The sequence below is a fragment of the Malania oleifera genome, chromosome 8 (genome assembly GCF_029873635.1).
Source record: "Malania oleifera isolate guangnan ecotype guangnan chromosome 8, ASM2987363v1, whole genome shotgun sequence".
NCBI classification, from domain to species: Eukaryota; Viridiplantae; Streptophyta; class Magnoliopsida; order Santalales; family Ximeniaceae; genus Malania; species Malania oleifera.
The window spans coordinates 24,448,348-24,469,032 of NC_080424.1; positions in this window are offsets into that span (position 1 = coordinate 24,448,348).

A 20,685-nucleotide genomic window follows, 5' to 3' on the forward strand; every position below is an offset into this window, starting at 1 on the left:
CCTGTGGAATAGTCCCATATTGGCTTAGACCTGGTTAGAAAAGCTAAGTGTACCATCCTAGTAAGGTGTAGGTTGAGGACAGCCTCGCTAATTGACTTGGTTGTAAACGGTATTGCTCCACCCGTTAAGTGAGTATTAGTAGAATCCTTGTACTGGTGAGCCAAGGCGGGGATGTAGGCACAGTTGGTAAATAGGGTTAATTTCCTTAATGGTTTTTAAAACAAAATTAATAATACCCTATATGTCCCTAACAATCATATTTCCACCTTGTCTATATATAGTGCTTCATTTGCAAAGATTAAGGAGAGATTAGGAAATTGATTATCTCAAAAACTCTCTGAAATTTTCCAAGCCTATATTATTCATACTACTTCAAAATACTCTCCTACTCCACATTCCTTGATTATTCAAGCCTAGTAAGAGTATTTAGATTGTTTGTGCTTCATTCCAAAAATCTCACAACTCTCATTTAAATTTATATGGCTTGATTTTTATCTTGAGAGTAAGGCTAGAGATTTTCCCACTGATTTGAATAAATAAATCTTGTGTGGGAAAACTCATAGGCTTTGGGTTCTTTGCATCATTATTGCAAGACACCTTAAGCATTATTTTTGGTGTGCAAAAATATTTTACAAAGCTTGATTTCAAACAACTCTTGTGCTTGCCATATTTGAGAAAATCCTTCTGAGTCTGTTTGAATATTATTGCTAGCATATTTGAAACATTAATCTGATATTGAGATTTGATATACTTGGTTTTCAAAGAATTGCTTGTTTGAACACTCTTGTGCATATTTGAGGTTACATATTATACTGAGTGTTGCTTGCACATATACACCCTTGAGCTTACAATTCCTACATTATTGGAGTGCATTATTTATATTGTGTGCAGTGGTACATATCTTCTTGTGTAAGAAGCATTTCCATGTACACAAAATTTCATAAATATTTTTTGTATTCCAGACGTGGGCTTGAAGAGGAAGACTAGCCTTGTGGAATAGTCCCGAATTGGCTTAGACCTAGTTAGAAAAGCTAGGTGCACCATCCTAGTAAGGTGTAGGTTGAGGACAGCCTCGCTAATTGACTTGGTTGTAAACGGTACTGCTCCACCCGTTAAGTGAGCATTAGTGGAATCCTTGTACTGGTGAGCCAAGGCAGGGACGTAGGCACAGTTGGCCGAACCCCGATAACATATCGTGCGTGTACTTTATATTTCCATAATTTATTTTTCGTACTTTTATTTTCAGCACATATATGTTGTGTGTTTGACTCATTATATGCTATACATGTGTTGATTGGGTTTATAATTGCATAGACAGACCCTAGGTTGCGTAATACTGCTGATTTGGATAAACCTAGGTGGGAAAAAATTTAAAATACCCAATTCACCCCCCCTTTTGGGAATACACCAAAGCTAACATATTTGACACTTTTAAGAAGTGGAAGGCTATGCTTGAGACTGAGACAGGTTTGAAAGTAAAATGTTTAAGGTTAGACAATAGAGGAGAATACATAAATGGAGGGTTCAGAGACTAGTGTGCTGCACATGGAGTCAGAATGGAAAAGACCATTCCTGGGACACCACAGCAAAATGGTGTGGCTGAGTGCATGAATAGAACTCTCAATAAGCGTGCTAGGAGTATGAGGTTGCATGCTAGACTACCAAAAACTTTCTGGGCTGATGTTGTTAGTAGTGCAACTTACTAATAAATCAAGGACCTTCGTTCCCATGAATTTCAGACTTCCTAAAGAGGTTTGGAGCGATAAAGATGTAAAGCTTTCTCATTTAAAAGCTTGTGGTTGTGTTTCTTATGTCTATATTCATTCTGATGCTCATAACAAACTTGATGCAAAGTCTAAAATATGTTTTTTTATTGGCTATGGTGATGAGAAATTCGACTATCGGTTTTGGGATAAACAAAATAGGAAAATCATCAAAAGTAGAAATGTGATATTTAACGAACGGGTGATGTACAAGGATAGGTCAACTGCAGTGCTAGATGTCACTAAGATAGATAAGAAGAAATCTGAGTTTGTCAACTTAGATAAGTTGATTGAAAGTACTATTCAGGAAAAGGGTGGAGAAGATAAGGAGAATGTAGAATCATAGGTAGATTAGAATACATCTGTAGTTTCAGTCCGTAGATCTTCCAGGACCATTAGACCTCCACAACATTATTCACTCACTCTAAATTATCTCCTATTATAGTGTTATGATGAAGCCTTCAAGATGAAAATTCAAGCAAGTGGAAGTTAGCCATGAAAGATTAAATGGATTCCTTGTTAGGAAATCAGACATGGGAACTAACTGAACTGCCAGTAGGGAAGAATGTGATGACCCAAAAAAATATATATATATATATATATATATATATATATATGATTAAAGTACAATAATAATAAAATAATAAAAATGGTCATTTAGTTAATATCAATATATAAGTATTTTTCTGTAGGATCCTTGATTCCATATTTGATGCCTAAGAAAGACCTTGTCTTAGCGAGTGCTCAGAGACCATTGCGGCTCAGTTGCTCCCTGGAGGTCGGCCTGGTCAAAATGGAATTTCATAGGATAAACAGGATAGACACTATTTGTACACGTAAATAAGTATATATACATAAAATAGTGTTTTGACAGACATAATTTGTCGAAATACATAATAAGATAATAATAATATAGGTATCATATGTGGGGTCCACAATACTATGTGGGGTCCACATGAGTCCCGGAGCCACAAGACACTGTTTATATACGTAAATAAGTACATAAAATAATGTTTTAACTGATATAATTTGTAGAGATATATGATAAAATAATAATAATATAGGTATCCTATGCGGGGCCCACAAGACTGTGTGGGGCCCACATGAGTCCCGAAACCGTATGAAGGTTTTCACAAGTCTCAAAACTATGCAGGATGCATAAAATCGTATAAGAGTTATTGGAATTACGTACGATCCATTTGGGTCTCGAAATTGTGTGGGGCCCACAAGACTACATGGGGCCCACAAGACCATGTGGGGCCCACATGAGTTTTTAAAATTTAAATTTAATTCTTGTTCAAAAATAAAATAAAATAAAATAAATACTAAATATAGTTTAAAATTAATAACAATGATAATAATAATGATTAAGAAAAATAATAAAATAATAAAATAATTAGTTAGGTAATGGATTAATTAATAAGGTAAGTAATTAATTAAAAATTTATTTAGTGAGAATGGTGGCAAGCACTCCCAAATGGCCTCCACTCAAGTTTAAAATTAATAACAATGATAATAATAATGATAATAATGATTAAGAAAAATAATAAAATAATAAAATAATTAGTTAGGTAATGGATTAATTAATTAGGAAAGTAATTAATTAAAAATTTATTTAGTGGGAATGGTGGCAAGCACTCCTAAATAGCCTCCACTCAACCCATACCTTGCCCATTCTTTAATTTTTAAAATTATAATTTCACCTATCTCCCCACACTTTTATAAATTCTATTTCTTCTTCAAAATTTTCCTATAAATAGGGAGCTCTCAACTTTCATTTTTCACAACAATTTTCCAAGGAAGAGAAGGATTAGTGAGTGAAAGAATTTGTGGTGGAGAGAGAATTTTTGAATAAATTCTTAATCACCCACTTTTTCCGATCTCATTTCTTAAAGATAATTATTGTGTTCGTAGCACACGGTAAAAGAAGAAGGTAAGTAAATTTGATTATGTTAGTATTTTTATTCAAAATTTATACCCGAGTTTATTTGTAAGTAAATTTGATTATGTTAGTATTTTTATTCAAAATTTATACCCGAGTTTATTTGTAAGTAAATTTTGATTATGTTAGTTTCTTTTTATTTTAAATTCATACCCGAGCTTATTTTGTACGTAAATTTTAATTATGTTACTTAGTTCCATAAAATTTCCATGAGTTTATTTTTACGCATATTTAATTATACCAGTTCTATCTTTAATATACTTGCATCTATTTTTGGGTTAAGAAATGTTCCAATCCCCTCGGGTAAATTTTCAGCATTTCTTTTTATTCAAAAATAAAATTATATATATTTTTAACACAAAAATTGTGTGGCATGAGTTTATTTCTACGTTACATTTTTTTTATGTATATATGAGTAAAGATGAGATTTTCACGATATTATTTTAAATTGCATAAATTATAATAAGATGATTTTCAAACCCCTTATGGCAACGAAAGTTCAAAGTTACAGATGCTCGGTACCGCAGCTTAAAGTTTATACGGATCAGAATGCACCCACACTATTTACAGAGTGGTTATTTATGTTAGTGGATTTCTCCTGAGTGCACACCTGGTTTAAGTCCAGGACTTAATAAGGAAAATCTCACTTAAGTTTACGTACGTTGATTTAGTTTGGTCGGCCAGCCAACTAAGTCCAGTCTTCGGACCGCACAACCCAGTCATGGGGGTAAACATGACTTACGGCAAACAGGCCTAAGGGTGGTTTTTACAATATATGTTTATACATATTTAATTACGTGTACAAAGTTACTGATGATTTGAAGGAAAAGTGTAAGTTTACGTGAAAAGGATCATTTTGGTGCTTAAATGACGATCTAAGGAAAACGTATAAGGAAAAGTATATGTATGTTTATCATTAAATATTTTTACAGTTTTAAAGTTAAAAGTTTAATTTAACAGTTATAGTATATGATTATAAAAATTTACTGTTAAAATTGATGACAAAAGTTTTATGCAGGAATTTTTTAAATTTATGTTTATTCTAAAAGCAGTTTTGAAGTTATAGTATTAAATATTATTTTACGAAATTCTTTAAAAGCTCATTTTGGCCACACACTAATAATAATCTTATTTACTTACTGAGCGTCGTCTCACCCCAATCATATTTGATTTCAGATAACTCTGAAGGACATGTCGGAAATCAGGCTCAGCAAGCATGCGGGTGGGGATTAGAAAAATAAAAATTTACTAGAAATATTAGTATGATTTCAGATATTTACGTTTGTGTAATTTTCTTCTTTTGAAATAAGTGATTGTAATATGGATGATTAGTGCTCTGGTGTAATAAAAATTGAGTTTATTTTGCTTCCGCTGTAAATTAGTAGTAAAAAGTTAATATCCCAGGCCCCTCGGGGTCGGGGTGTTACATTTGGTATCAGAGCAATAGGTTATAGGTTCTGTAGACTTTAAAGAAATAATTTTACCAGAGCATAGGATATAGGTTCTGTATAATCTAATATATAAATTTTATCAGAGCATAGGTATAAAATATGATTTGGGTAGGATTTGGTAGTTTAGAATATTTATTGTAGTTTGTTATATTATTATACGTTAATAATAGATTTATGATTTTAAAATAACATTTGATTATTATTTAAGAATTGATCGTAAAGATAGTAGCATTGGAGGAAATGAGATTTACGTGAAGGCTCCCAAGGATAAGTAATAATTATAAATTCTCTAAGAAAAATAGTAGTATTATTGAAGACACGTTAATTAATTTAAATATGTTATTTATGTTTATAGAAACACGTACCCATATTGATGATTCATAATTAATTGTCAAATGCATTAATAATTTAAAATTTTTATATATATAAATATAATAATAATATCTGAGATTTAATTATTTTTACTGTTGTTATTTTCACTAAATATATAAGAAATAACCCATTAGATCTTACTGAATTTAGAAGTGCTACACATACAAATAGATATGAGCAAACGGTTTATTATGAAATCTGAATTTACCCAAAATTTCTTTGCATGTATAAGTTGGATATGAATATGTATTTTTTTTTTTACATCACATATTCAGTTATCAATAGAACATTCAAGCTTAATTTAGGAAAATATATTTTAACAAAATCTTTAATTTTAATTTTGTATTAATTTATAAGGAATTAAATATAATTTAAATATTATATATATTTAAATTCAATATATATATAATCCCTTAGCATGTGCAAGTTAAATATATCTATTTTTTTTTCATTACATATTCAATTTCCATCAAGTATCCAAGTTTAATTTAGGAGTACAAATTTTGATGAAATTTTTAATTTTGTATAACTTTATAAAAGTTAATACAACTTAAAATTTTCTATATAAAAAAAAATATATATATATATATATATATATTTTTAATGAAAGCAATATAAAAATTTACTAATTTCCTTCAAATAACTAACCAATGTCAAATCATCAATCGGCTAAACATGCCCAACATTTATTTGATCTAATAATAATAATAATAATAATACTAATGTTAATGGAATATATATATATATATAAGGGGTACTCTTGTAGTTATAAAAAAAAAAAAAAGGGGGCCTCATGGGTGGAAATCATCGGCTATAGCTCACTTACCCCCGAAGCAAAGTCAGGGCATGAGACCACTTGGGCGTAGTGGGGACTCGAACCCGCGATCACATGGATGCACGGCCGGTTCCTTACCACTAGGCCACCCACCCAAGTGGTGATCTAAGGATGAAATTAATTATAGTTAAAGCATTAATAAAGATGTAAAAACATAAAAAGAACCTAGAGTTTGCAAATTTTGCAATACGTGTCACTCGCTTAATTTCCGCGACACATGTCGCTATCTCTCGATTTGTGCAAAACGCGTTGCTCAATATCTGTGACACGCGCCGCTCTCTCTCGATTCTTGTGACACACGTCGTTCTCCCTCGATTTGTGCAAAACGCGTTAATCGATATCTGTGACACGCGTCACCCCCTCTCGGTTCTCACGACACACATCGTTATCCCTCGATTTGTGCAAAATGCGTTGATTGATATCCATGACACGTGTCGCCCTCTCTTGATTCTCGTGACACATATCGTTCTCTCTCGATTTGTGCAAAGTGCGTTGCTCGATATCCGTGACACACATCGCTCTCTCTCGATTTCCACAACGCGCGGTCATCCCCTTATAAAAAGGGTACGCCCTCCTCGAACTCTAAGCATCACAGTTTTCTATCATCTTGAACAATCACATTTCGGTTTGTAGTGATTAGCTCTTCCCAACTTGTCTCTTAGTTGTCTCATTACTCGAAAATGTTGCCAAATCACCCAACTCCCGAAGTTGCTGAGAGCAGCACTAGATCGTTGATTCAAAGATGGAAACCCGGTAAGGCACAGCTGGAGATTCTAGAGGAGGTCTTCCACAACAGTCAAAGGGAACTCCCTTCAGTGGAGCAGACTATCTTGCTTGCAGCACAACTCCGACGGTATGGTCCAATCGAGCCGAAAAATATACGCTTTTGGTTTGAGAACCGTAGGCGTAGGCGGGGATCAGTTGGAGAAGCCACTATCTCAACTACTGCCCCAACAATTCTCCATATTACCTCTTCCGCCACTACCGACCCAAGTAGTGCCCCTGCCATTCTTCCAACCCTCTTCCCTATCGAGAATATTCCGGCTGTGAAACTTACAACTAATATCTCACCAATGAGCCATATCCCTTACAATGGCAATATCGCAGTCACCACACTAAGGGTTTCGGATAATGCTGGCCTACTTCACCATTTCAAGCAAACCCGATTCGCAATGAGACTCATATATGGGCCACCAATAACTCGGGAAGAGAGCAGCTCTTCCTCCTTCGCCGAACAAATGGGCGTCCTCTCCCTTTTTCCGACCCAAGCCGGCGACATTATAAGAGGTCAATTCTACCAAGAAAGAACCCAGGCGGTTAGCAGTGACACCACTAGTACTGCGATAGATGTTGACGTTGATCTAAGGCTCTAAAGGCCAGATCTCGTATATTATTATTATTTTTATTTATTTATAGGACATGTATGATATATATACATATATATAATTATCTTTTTCCACATCTTCTGAATTTCTTTTCCATTTCAACCTCTATTAGACCAACGATTCACATTTCAATTCCCAAAATAAAATACTTCATTAAATTGACCCTCAATCTATTCTAAGATTTAGTTAAATCGTTAATCAATTTACTCTTTCTAATAGTGTAACCCAATTATACAGTACTCATTTTAAATTAGCAAATTTCGAGGACGAAATTTTTATAAGGAGGGGAGATTGTGATGACCCAAAAATATATATATATATATATATATATGATTAAAGTACAATAATAATAAAATAATAAAAATGGTCATTTAGTTAATATCAATATATAAGTATTTTTCTGTAGGATCCTTGATTCCATATTTGATGCCTAAGAAAGACCTTGTCTTAGCGAGTGCTCAGAGACCATTGCGGCTCAGTTGCTCCCTGGAGGTCGGCCTGGTCAAAATGGAATTTCATAGGATAAACAGGATAGACACTATTTGTACACGTAAATAAGTATATATACATAAAATAGTGTTTTGACAGACATAATTTGTCGAAATACATAATAAGATAATAATAATATAGGTATCATATGTGGGGTCCACAATACTATGTGGGGTCCACATGAGTCCCGGAGCCACAAGACACTGTTTATATACGTAAATAAGTACATAAAATAATGTTTTAACTGATATAATTTGTAGAGATATATGATAAAATAATAATAATATAGGTATCCTATGCGGGGCCCACAAGACTGTGTGGGGCCCACATGAGTCCCGAAACCGTATGAAGGTTTTCACAAGTCTCAAAACTATGCAGGATGCATAAAATCGTATAAGAGTTATTGGAATTACGTACGATCCATTTGGGTCTCGAAATTGTGTGGGGCCCACAAGACTACATGGGGCCCACAAGACCATGTGGGGCCCACATGAGTTTTTAAAATTTAAATTTAATTCTTGTTCAAAAATAAAATAAAATAAAATAAATACTAAATATAGTTTAAAATTAATAACAATGATAATAATAATGATTAAGAAAAATAATAAAATAATAAAATAATTAGTTAGGTAATGGATTAATTAATAAGGTAAGTAATTAATTAAAAATTTATTTAGTGAGAATGGTGGCAAGCACTCCCAAATGGCCTCCACTCAAGTTTAAAATTAATAACAATGATAATAATAATGATAATAATGATTAAGAAAAATAATAAAATAATAAAATAATTAGTTAGGTAATGGATTAATTAATTAGGAAAGTAATTAATTAAAAATTTATTTAGTGGGAATGGTGGCAAGCACTCCTAAATAGCCTCCACTCAACCCATACCTTGCCCATTCTTTAATTTTTAAAATTATAATTTCACCTATCTCCCCACACTTTTATAAATTCTATTTCTTCTCCAAAATTTTCCTATAAATAGGGAGCTCTCAACTTTCATTTTTCACAACAATTTTCCAAGGAAGAGAAGGATTAGTGAGTGAAAGAATTTGTGGTGGAGAGAGAATTTTTGAATAAATTCTTAATCACCCACTTTTTCCGATCTCATTTCTTAAAGATAATTATTGTGTTCGTAGCACACGGTAAAAGAAGAAGGTAAGTAAATTTGAGTATGTTAGTATTTTTATTCAAAATTTATACCCGAGTTTATTTGTAAGTAAATTTGATTATGTTAGTATTTTTATTCAAAATTTATACCCGAGTTTATTTGTAAGTAAATTTTGATTATGTTAGTTTCTTTTTATTTTAAATTCATACCCGAGCTTATTTTGTACGTAAATTTTAATTATGTTACTTAGTTCCATAAAATTTCCATGAGTTTATTTTTACGCATATTTAATTATACCAGTTCTATCTTTAATATACTTGCATCTATTTTTGGGTTAAGAAATGTTCCAATCCCCTCGGGTAAATTTTCAGCATTTCTTTTTATTCAAAAATAAAATTATATATATTTTTAACACAAAAATTGTGTGGCATGAGTTTATTTCTACGTTACATTTTTTTTATGTAAATATGAGTAAAGATGAGATTTTCACGATATTATTTTAAATTGCATAAATTATAATAAGATGATTTTCAAACCCCTTATGGCAACGAAAGTTCAAAGTTACAGATGCTCGGTACCGCAGCTTAAAGTTTATACGGATCAGAATGCACCCACACTATTTACAGAGTGGTTATTTATGTTAGTGGATTTCTCCTGAGTGCACACCTGGTTTAAGTCCAGGACTTAATAAGGAAAATCTCACTTAAGTTTACGTACGTTGATTTAGTTTGGTCGGCCAGCCAACTAAGTCCAGTCTTCGGACCGCACAACCCAGTCATGGGGGTAAACATGACTTACGGCAAACAGGCCTAAGGGTGGTTTTTACAATATATGTTTATACATATTTAATTACGTGTACAAAGTTACTGATGATTTGAAGGAAAAGTGTAAGTTTACGTGAAAAGGATCATTTTGGTGCTTAAATGACGATCTAAGGAAAACGTATAAGGAAAAGTATATGTATGTTTATCATTAAATATTTTTACAGTTTTAAAGTTAAAAGTTTAATTTAACAGTTATAGTATATGATTATAAAAATTTACTGTTAAAATTGATGACAAAAGTTTTATGCAGGAATTTTTTAAATTTATGTTTATTCTAAAAGCAGTTTTGAAGTTATAGTATTAAATATTATTTTACGAAATTCTTTAAAAGCTCATTTTGGCCACACACTAATAATAATCTTATTTACTTACTGAGCGTCGTCTCACCCCAATCATATTTGATTTCAGATAACTCTGAAGGACATGTCGGAAATCAGGCTTAGCAAGCATGCGGGTGGGGATTAGAAAAATAAAAATTTACTAGAAATATTAGTATGATTTCAGATATTTACGTTTGTGTAATTTTCTTCTTTTGAAATAAGTGATTGTAATATGGATGATTAGTGCTCTGGTGTAATAAAAATTGAGTTTATTTTGCTTCCGCTGTAAATTAGTAGTAAAAAGTTAATATCCCAGACCCCTCGGGGTCGGGGTGTTACAAAGAAGGTTTTGCACAACAAGTGGGTATGCAGAATAAAGAATGAACATGATGGTAGCAAGTGCTACAAAGCCAGATTATTTGTCAAAGGGTTTCAGCAGAAGTAGGACATTGACTTCATAGAAATATTTTCTCCAATTGTAAAGATGTCTATAATTAGACAAGTACTAGGAATGGTGGCCGCTGAAAACTTACATCTTGAGCAGTTAGATGTGAAGACGACATTTCTTCATGGTGACTTGGAGGAAGATATTTACATGATTCAGCCAGAAAAGTTCATTGTCTATGGATAAGAAAATCTAGTCTACAAACTGAGAAAGAGCTTGTATGGCCTAAAACAAGCTCCAAGACAGTGGTACAAGAAATTTGATAGTTTTATGCATAGAATTGGATTCAAGAGATGTGAAGTTGACCATTGTTGTTATGTTAAGTATTTTGACAATTCTTACATCATTCTGCTGTTATATGTAGATGATATGCTCATTGTAGGGTATAGCATTGAGGAGATTAATAATATGAAGAAGCAATTGTCAAGACAGTTTGCAATGAAGGATTTGGGAGCTGCAAAGCAATTGCTTGGAATGAGGATCATTAGAGACAAGGCTCATGGTACATTAAAGCTTTCACAGTCAGATTATGTGAAGAAAATTCTCAGCAGATTCAACATAAACGAAGCTAAACCAGTGAGCACACCCTTGGGTAGCAATTTCAAACTAAGCAAAGAATAGTCACTAAAGACAGAAGAAGAAAGGGATCATATGAGCAAGGTGCCTTGTGCCTCAGCTATTGGCAGCTTGATGTATGCTATGGTGTGTACAAGGCCAGACATTGCACATGTAGTGGGAGTTATGAGAAGTTTCATGAATAGGGGAAAATAGTATTGGGAGGTAGTTAAGTGGATTCTGAGATATCTGAATTGTTCATCAGATACATGTCTTTACTTTACAGGTGCAAGTTTAAAATTGCAAGGTTATGTAGATGCCAATTTTGCTAGTGATACTGATAGTAGAAAGAGTACTGCTGGGTTTATATTTACTCTGGGTGGTACAGCTATATCTTAGGCTTCAAATCTACAAAAGATTGTTACTTTGTTTACTATGGAAGCTAAGTAGGTTATAACAACTGAAGCTAGAAAGGAGATGATTTGGCTACATGGTTTCTTATATGAATTGGGTAAGAAGGAGAAGATGGGCATTCCACACAGTGACGGTCAGAGTACAATTTTTCTTACTAAAAATTCAGCTTTTCATTCAAATTCGAAGCATATACAGACAAAATACCACTTTATCTGTTACCTTGTTGAAGATAAGCTGGTAATACTTGAGAATATCTATGGATCTAAGAACCTGATAGACATAATGACTAAGGGTGTCAATATTGAGAAGCTGAAGCTGTGTGCAGCTTCAGTTGGTCTTCTAGCTTGAGGACAAGAGGATGAGTTGCAGGGATGAGGGATTGTTCATTTCGGAGAATTGTGGTAGATGTTGGTGATTGAACTAGTCTCCAAGTGGGAGATTTGTTGGGCTTTATTGAGCCTAGTTATGTTTAATTTATGGAGCGAAGGCCCAGGCCTGGCCAAAAATACTGAGAGTCTCGCCCAAGTGCTCAACTATGAAGACCTTGAAGGGCGACCAAGTCAAGACTCTGAGATATTCTGAAGGACAAGATCCTGAGAGGCTCGACCATCATCTTGACTAGCAAGACTTAATGGTGCGACTAGGTCGAGGATGCTGAAGTTCAAGATTCCTGATTTCCTGCAAAGCTCGACCAAGTCGCAACCATGGGGAACAAGGGTGTGACTAGGTCGATGGCGATGATCTTCTGTGTGAGATTTCGGCAGACCTTTCCTATTTTGAAAGTTCTGATCTTGTAAACCCTAAGATATATATTTCTAATGTTCGACTATGTGTAGAGAGTGGCATAGACTGGCGTAGCAGCGTGGAGAGAGTGTGAGACTCTTGTGTGCACTATCCAAAGGTGTTCGCTTTGGTGTTTAGGGTGTGTGAACGTTGTTTCTTCCTTGTTGAGAGTGAGAGGAACTACAATTGCTGCACTCTCTATACTTCCCTGATAATAGTGAAATCCCTACAACTCCGTAGACGTAAGCAAAATTGCCGAACCACGTAAATATTGTCTTGTGTGTGCGTGTGATTATTTTCTTTGGCGTGTGCTTGTCTCCATCTTGTTTCTCACAGGTTTGTGTTATGGGAATTTTCTGCGTGTTTGTTTATTCCCTTACATAAAATGGACTTAGAGACCAGTTTTTAAACACTTGAAAATATTCTTTCAAAGTCCAAACATCTTTTCAAAAGAAGACAAATGAATTTTGGAAAAAAAAAGGAAAAATGAATTTTAGAGAGTTCAGGGGACCGAGGCTCAAGCTCAGTCGACTGAAGGTAGTTGACTAAAGAACGTATTCTCGTAATAGTGAGTTCGAGTGACTGGACACTTGGTTCAGTTGACCGAATATGTACTGGCAATGACAAAAGCCAAGATAATGTTGGTTCGGGCTATTGAATTAAAAGTTCAACCAACCAAACAGGTTCAAGTGACCAATGTCAAGGCTCGGGTGACCGAAAGGCTACTACCTATTTGAAATTCAAATTTTTAATGGGTTTGGGCAACTAACCTATTAGTTCAAGTGACCGAAATTTGGTGGCATCCTTAGAGACCATACAGGTTCTTTTCTATTTGGTTTTTCAAAATATTTTGGTTCTTGTTCAAATAATGAAGCTGAATTGAGAGCTGTGTTGGAAGGAATAAAGATTTGCAAACAGTTGGGTCATACCTGTATCGATATTGAATGTGATTCAAATATTGTAGTTAATTGGATTAGAGTCAGGAAATGCTCATTGTGGTATTTGTGGGATTTTTGGGAGCAGCTTATTGGTTTATTGGAGAGAGTGGATTTTTCGATAAATCATTCGTATAGAGAAGGGAACAAAGTAGCAGATGCCTTGGCTCGACAAGGTGCTATGGGGAGGAATAGTTTGTTTACAAATAGTAGTCAACTCCCTAAAGTTAGCAATGGTTTGTATAAATTGGAGAAGATGGGTATGGCTTATATGAGGTATGTTTAGCTGATTTTCTTTTGGTTTTTGCTCATGCTTTTTGCTATTATTCTTTTGTTTTGTAATGTTGTGTGAGATTTGTTTTGTAGGTCATGATTTGTTTTGTTTTGTTTGGACTTGTAACCCGATTTTGGCTGGATGTTGGTGTTGTTCTTTGGGAGATTTTTAACGTTTGTCTTTTGTTATCTCTCATTGATTGTCTTGTAACTACAGTATTCCTCCGCCAAAAGTGAGGGGTTATCAATAAATAAATGGAGGTACCGCCCTTCTTAAAAAATAATAAAAAAATAATAATAATAAATAAATAAAAATAAAAGTGACTGAAATTTGCAATTTAAGTTTCGAACAACGCAATTTCTTTCCATTTTCAGAATATATTATTTCCAAACTTTATGCAAACGGTCAGATTTCAAAACCCATTTATTTAAGGGTAACCCTAATCATGTTAGGGCAACTAATCACACAAAATACTCATTGATTTCAACCTTCATACACTGTTGTGCTCCATTCTTCACTACTAAAAATCAATTTCTAGTTTTGCTCTTGATTTATCATCTTTCAATCCAGAAAACCTTAGAGAACTTGTTGAGCTTCACTGCATCTTATCTTAGAGAGTGTATTAGCAATTTTAATTTGTACAAATCTGCTTTTTTGAGAGAGTTACTTCTTATACGAAAGTCAGCTACTATTTGCATTGTAAATTGATGATTCAGGGATAGAATTGTTGCCTTGCAAGAGGGGTGTTCTTATTAGAGAGGGATCTCCACCTATTTAAATAAAATAGGTGCTCCACCTACTAAAAGGAGAGTGGTACTCCACCTTATGAATGGAGAGATTTAGTGAAATCCTCATAGTGGGTTACTTGAGGTAAGGACGTAGGCACGTTGCCAAACCTTGTAAAAACTTTCAGTGTTCTTCTTTCCCTTATCTCTTTAATTTATTGCACGTGTGTATTGATATTCATTTGCTTTGAATGATTTATTAATTTGGGAATGTTATGAATGCTTAGTTTGAATTGAGGACATCTTGAATGATTTAAATATATATTGAGATAAAACTCTGATGTAAACTAAAAATTCAAACATTGTTTAAATCTGTTGGGATTGTTTGATATTGACCTATTCATTGTTCAAATACAAGATTAATATTTGTATGGTTAAATATCTTGTCTCCTATATTAATCTGCTGGAAATAAAATAAGCCTTGTGGTTTGATTATATATTTAGAATTTCTTATTGGCATAGTTGTTCGCTATTTAGATTTCCGTGGTGATTGAAAGAATTAGGGGGCATGATAGTTTTAAAATAAATCATGCTTCCGCATGTTAAGATTTTAAAATACCCAATTAACCCCCCTTTTGGGACTACACCATTACTTTCAGCTTGTTTTCCAAGTCTCAAGATTTTTCGTCCTCTACTACCAGTTCAATTATGTTGAGAGAGGATTCTTGTGGTCATTTTGTGTTTAGAATTGATCTATACATCTCCAAAGTATAGTATTCCCACTTTATTATCCACCAAGAATAAGTTTGTTTTTCTAAGTCTCAAAATTCTTCATCTTCTACTCCTAATTCAATTATGTCCAAAGAGGGATCATGGGCATTTTTTGTTTAGAATTGATCTATTTAACTTCATAATATGGTGTTTCTTCTCCATTCTCCCTCCCCAAATGAGCTTGTTTTCCAAGTTTCAAGATTCTTCGTCTCCTATTGCGAATTCAATTATGTCAAAAGAGGTTTCTTATGGTCATTTTGTGCTAGAATTGATCTATTTATCTCCAAAATATGGTGTTCCTGCTCTATTCTCCTACTTGGAATGAGCTTGTTTTCCAAGTATCAAGATTCTTTGTCTCTTGTTACCAATTCAATTATGTCGAGAAAGATCTCTTGTGGCCATTTTGTGTTCAAAATATTGATATATTTGTCTACAAAGTATTGTATTCTTACTTCATTCTCCCACCTAAATTGAGCTTGTTTTCCAAGTCTCAAGATGCTTTGTCTCCTACTACCAACTCAATTATGTCGATTATGGTAATTTTGTGTTCTGAATTGATCTATTCATCTTGGAGTATAGTGTTTTAGCTTCATTCTCCCACCCAAAATGAGCTTGTTTTCCAAGTCTCAAGATTCTTCGTCTCCTATTGTCAATTCAACTATGTTGAAAGAGTTTTTTTATGGTCATTTTGCATTCATATTTGATCTATATGTCTCCATAATATGGTGTTCCTACTCCATTTTTTTCACCTAAAATTAGATTGTTTTCGATGTGTCAAGATTCTTTGTCTCATACTGTCAATTCATTTATATCAATAAAGGTTCTTATGGTCATTTTGTGTTCAGAATTAATTTATTCGTCTTTAGAGTATGGTGCTCCCACTCCATTCTCCCTTGCAAAATGATCTCATTTTCCAAGTCTCAAGATCCTTTGTCTCTTGTTTCCGATTAGTTTATGTCAAGAGAGGTTTCTTATGGTCATTTTGAATTCAAAATTGATTTATTTGTCTTTATTCTCCCACCTTGAATGATCTTGTTTTCAAAGTCTCAAGATTCTTCTTTTCATGTTGCCAATTTAAATATCTTGAAAGAGCTTTCTTATAGTCATTTTGTGTTTAAAACTAATCTATTTGTGTCCATAAAATGGTACACCCAAAATGAGCTTGTTTTCCAACTCTTAAGACTTTTTGTCTCCTATTGTCAATTCAACTATATTGATAAATATTTATTATGGTCATTTTGCACTCAGAATTTATTTCCACTTCATCAGGTTGAAGAGAAACAACCTTATTTCTCTACTAGAGTTATTCATAATGCCAATTTATTACATTACACAAAGGATAATCTTACTTTAGGCTGACACAATGGCATAACATTTGTTAGCATTGAAGAAGAAGAAGAAGAACTAAAAACTATTAATCAATTGTTATGCCTATAAAACTATTATTGAAGATGATCATTTTAATAGCATTTCCACCTCATTAACCTAAAAAGGCATAACATATGTTTCTTTCACCTAGAAGATTATCATTGTTGAGATTCCAATCGGCAAATTGGAAGGCGAACAATCTGTACTCATCAAATTAAATCAACGTCTATAGTTTATGAAGGTTGATTTTTTTTTTCTCTTACTAATTATAATTTTGCTAATGATAATTCAGTCATAGGAAGATGTTATTCAAGACTTAAAAAATGGTAATGTCACCGCATACTATAACAAACTGGAGGGGGAAAAATGATGTTCTTCTAATCTATCTCAGCTCACCTAGTTGTTGCCAATAAAATTTTTGCAAGGACATCCATAAATGACAATGCACTTAAAACGGTGTGTCAATGTGTCAACCTAAAGTAAGATAGTATAAAGTTTAATATAAAAAATTGGTACTGGGAATAATTCATTCCACGTAGAAAACAAAGAAGGTCACACCTCTTTAACTTGATGCATGAAGTGGAAATGTTGTTGGGGTTCTTGAGAACCACCCACCAAGGAGGTTGAGTAAATGGAACAAAAATATTGTTGCGACGTCCCGGAAGCAAGGGTGCCCTGAGGAGGGCGAAATAAAAAATGATTTATAATTTTTGGAAAAATTGGATGTTGGAGTCATCACTAACCTTTTGGAGTGTGGTTATAACACGTGATTACCAATCAATTAAGGGTAAAATTGGTCTATATTACCATGATCGAGATCGGGAGTTTAGTTATGTGAGGGGAAGGTACTAACACCCCCTACACACCTAAACTATGAACGGTACCTAATTAATTGAAAATTATCCCAAATTAAATTTAATAGCCTTTTATTTTACTCCCTTTGAACAATTACAAAATACTAAAATATGTGCACATACATAGGCCATACAAATATTCACATGATATATTTAATATAAGTAATCCTTCAGAACTAAGGCACATAAGGTTTAAAAAGCCCATACCCCCTTTTTGAAATCATATGGACAAAAAATAGAGAAAATATTTTATGAAAATAACTCCTAGATTTATTTCAAAATTTATTGAATTTTTCTAAATAATTTACAACATTTTCAAAAATTATAGGAGATTTTAGAAACCATTTTTTATTTCCTTTTTTTGGAAGAAAAGTGCGTAAAAACAATTTGTTGACCTCAAAAATATTTTTCAATTTTTTCTCTGACTTTCTTGATTTTTTGTGATTTTTCCATATATTTCTCAAATTTTTAAATAGCTAATATAATAAAAATATATAAATAAAATAATGGGGAACCAATTCAATCAATTGGTTCAACGGGTCAACCAGTTCGTAGAGAACCGGTTTGAGTCAATGGATCTGGGCCACATGTCGTCTTCGGATGAGGACACTTGGCCCCTGCAAATATATATATATATATAGGGCTTAACTATTGTGCACAAATTCTAACGTCACAGTGACGTCGCTTGGCCACGTGTTGGTCATCAGGTGGGACGGTCCAAGGTGACCCAGATCATCGACGTGGCATCACCGTGGCCTTCACAAAGAAACACAAATCGAACGGCTGTGAGAAGGCCGCGTAACACTCGGTGTGTGTGAAGGATAAGGAGCCACGTGTCATGCACCAGTGGCTTCAAGGCTAATCATACAAAAGGTGAAATTTTGCCTTTTCATTCATTTTGTCATTCTGTTTCTCTCTTTATCCTCAGAAGTTCTCTCTCCCTCTTCCTATCCCCTTTCCGAGCGATCTGAAACCCTAGTTCAGATCTTTGTTGCTTTTAAACCCTAGCATTTTCCTATCTTTCTCTTATTCTTCTTCTTCTTCTTCAAGTGATCTAAAACCACTGTTCAGATCTTTTATATTCTTATCCTCTCTTCCTCGAACAACCTGAAACCCTAGATTCAGGTCTCCTCTCTTAGATCTCCGAACAATCAGAAATCTTGGTTTGGATCTTCCTAAAACTCTCTCTTCGCTCTTTCTATTCTATTTGAAACCCCGATCCTCAAATTTATGAAACCCTCTCTATTTAAAACAAAATGGGATTTGGCTCTCCTAAATGGACGTGGGCTCGTTTAAAAATAGGCTTTCGGGTTTTTTTTTTCTAAGGGTATGGGCTTGGTTTTAAAATAGGTTTGTGGGCTCGGGTTTAAAATGGGCCCTGGGTTCTAACATGTTGGGCTCGCCCTTTCAAAATCTAATAGGCTTATATTTATCTTAAAACGAAACCGGCATGGGTTATTTAAGCGGCAGATGGGCTTGGGTTTCTTTTAAATAAATGGGCTTGGCTCTTCCTTTTTAAACCAGCTGGGCCTAGGGGTTTAAAATGATTATGTGGGCTCAGGTTTAAAATGATTTTGTGGGCTCGGATCTTTAAAAGCAAAATGGGCTATGGTTTTTTTTTTTTTAAATAGAAATGGGCTTGGATTTTTTAAAACGGTTCAGGCTTTGGGTTGAAAATGGGTGCAGGTTTTATTTTAAAAAAAATGTGTTTGGGTTTTTTAAAGTGGATTTCGTGTCTTTCTTAAGACAAATGGGCTTAGGCTTGGGTCTTAAAAGAAACTAATGGGCTCTAGGCTTTTAAAAACAGAGATGGGCTTGGGTTTTCGGTTCAGTTAAGTATTGGTTTGGGTTTAGGTCTAGGTCCAGGTCCCAAGTTCAATTCAAAAGGGTTGGCTCAGGGCTCAGTTCAGGTTCACTGCTGGGGGCTAAGTTGGGAACTTGGTTGGGGACAGGTTCAACGATGGGCTTAGTGAGGGCTAGGTCGGGGCTCAGTTCAAAGGTGTGGGTTTAGTGTTGCACAAACCCAAAAATTGGGTTTGGAAACCTGCATTCAAAGTCTCATATACAATTCAATAATTTAGACTATAAGACAAGGAGGAATAGCCTGTAGTTTACCTTTAGTCTTCCCCTCCTCCGGTCTTCTTTTCCTGTGGGTGAGTTTGTAGGTGTTTGTCTAGAGGTCCTTTGGGGGCTTCTAAGTTGGCTTCTGGGTTCTAAATGGGAGGGTACTTTAAAGTGCCTACTCGAGGGATTAGCTCCAACTTTTGAGAGCCTCGCACGGTTGCTACTATTTTGAACACCACAGGAACTTCTTTCTGCCTCTGTACGTGCTTACTCACCGTCAGTATGCAATTCTCCTCTCAGTCTCTTGATTTTGTCTCTCAATTGCATAATTGTTTTTTCAATTGCTCCATTCTCCCTGCTCTGTGTGAGACTCCCTATTTATAGGGTTGGTTTAGGTAAGGTCTAATAAGTCTTTTCTTCCTTCTTTCCTTCCCAGTAATGATTGATTGCTGGCTTTCCTTCCAACAGAAATCCGTTCCAACAAAAATTTGTTCCTCAATTCTCATGATTCGATTAATTCTCCAATTAATGGAGATTTGGACAATGAGTCTGAGGAGGGAAAATTTCAACAATTTACAATCTCTCTCTTGAGAACTTGTTTCCATAGGTGGGTAATTTTATTGCGCACATGTTTATTTTGAATTTTCATTTAACAACTCTGACTTTTCTAATTTTTATTTCCAATTAGGTGAACAAGACCTCCGAAGATGCTTCAGAATATGCCCTGCAAGCTCAACTGAAGATATTGATTTTATTTTTATTTCCCTATATTTTCCTTGCATGTACAATATTTCCTTGTATTTCAGTATCTCCAATATTGTACTGTATTTCTTTGCAACTCCCTGTATTGTATTGTATTTTCCCAAAATTTTCCTGTACTTCATGATTTGGGCACGTACCCACTTAACGAAACATTTATTTAGTCATGTGTGCTTGTGACTTATTCACGCAAGAAAACGAATAGAAGTTAAAATTGAGAGTTCACTTCAAAAATTTTCAATTAAC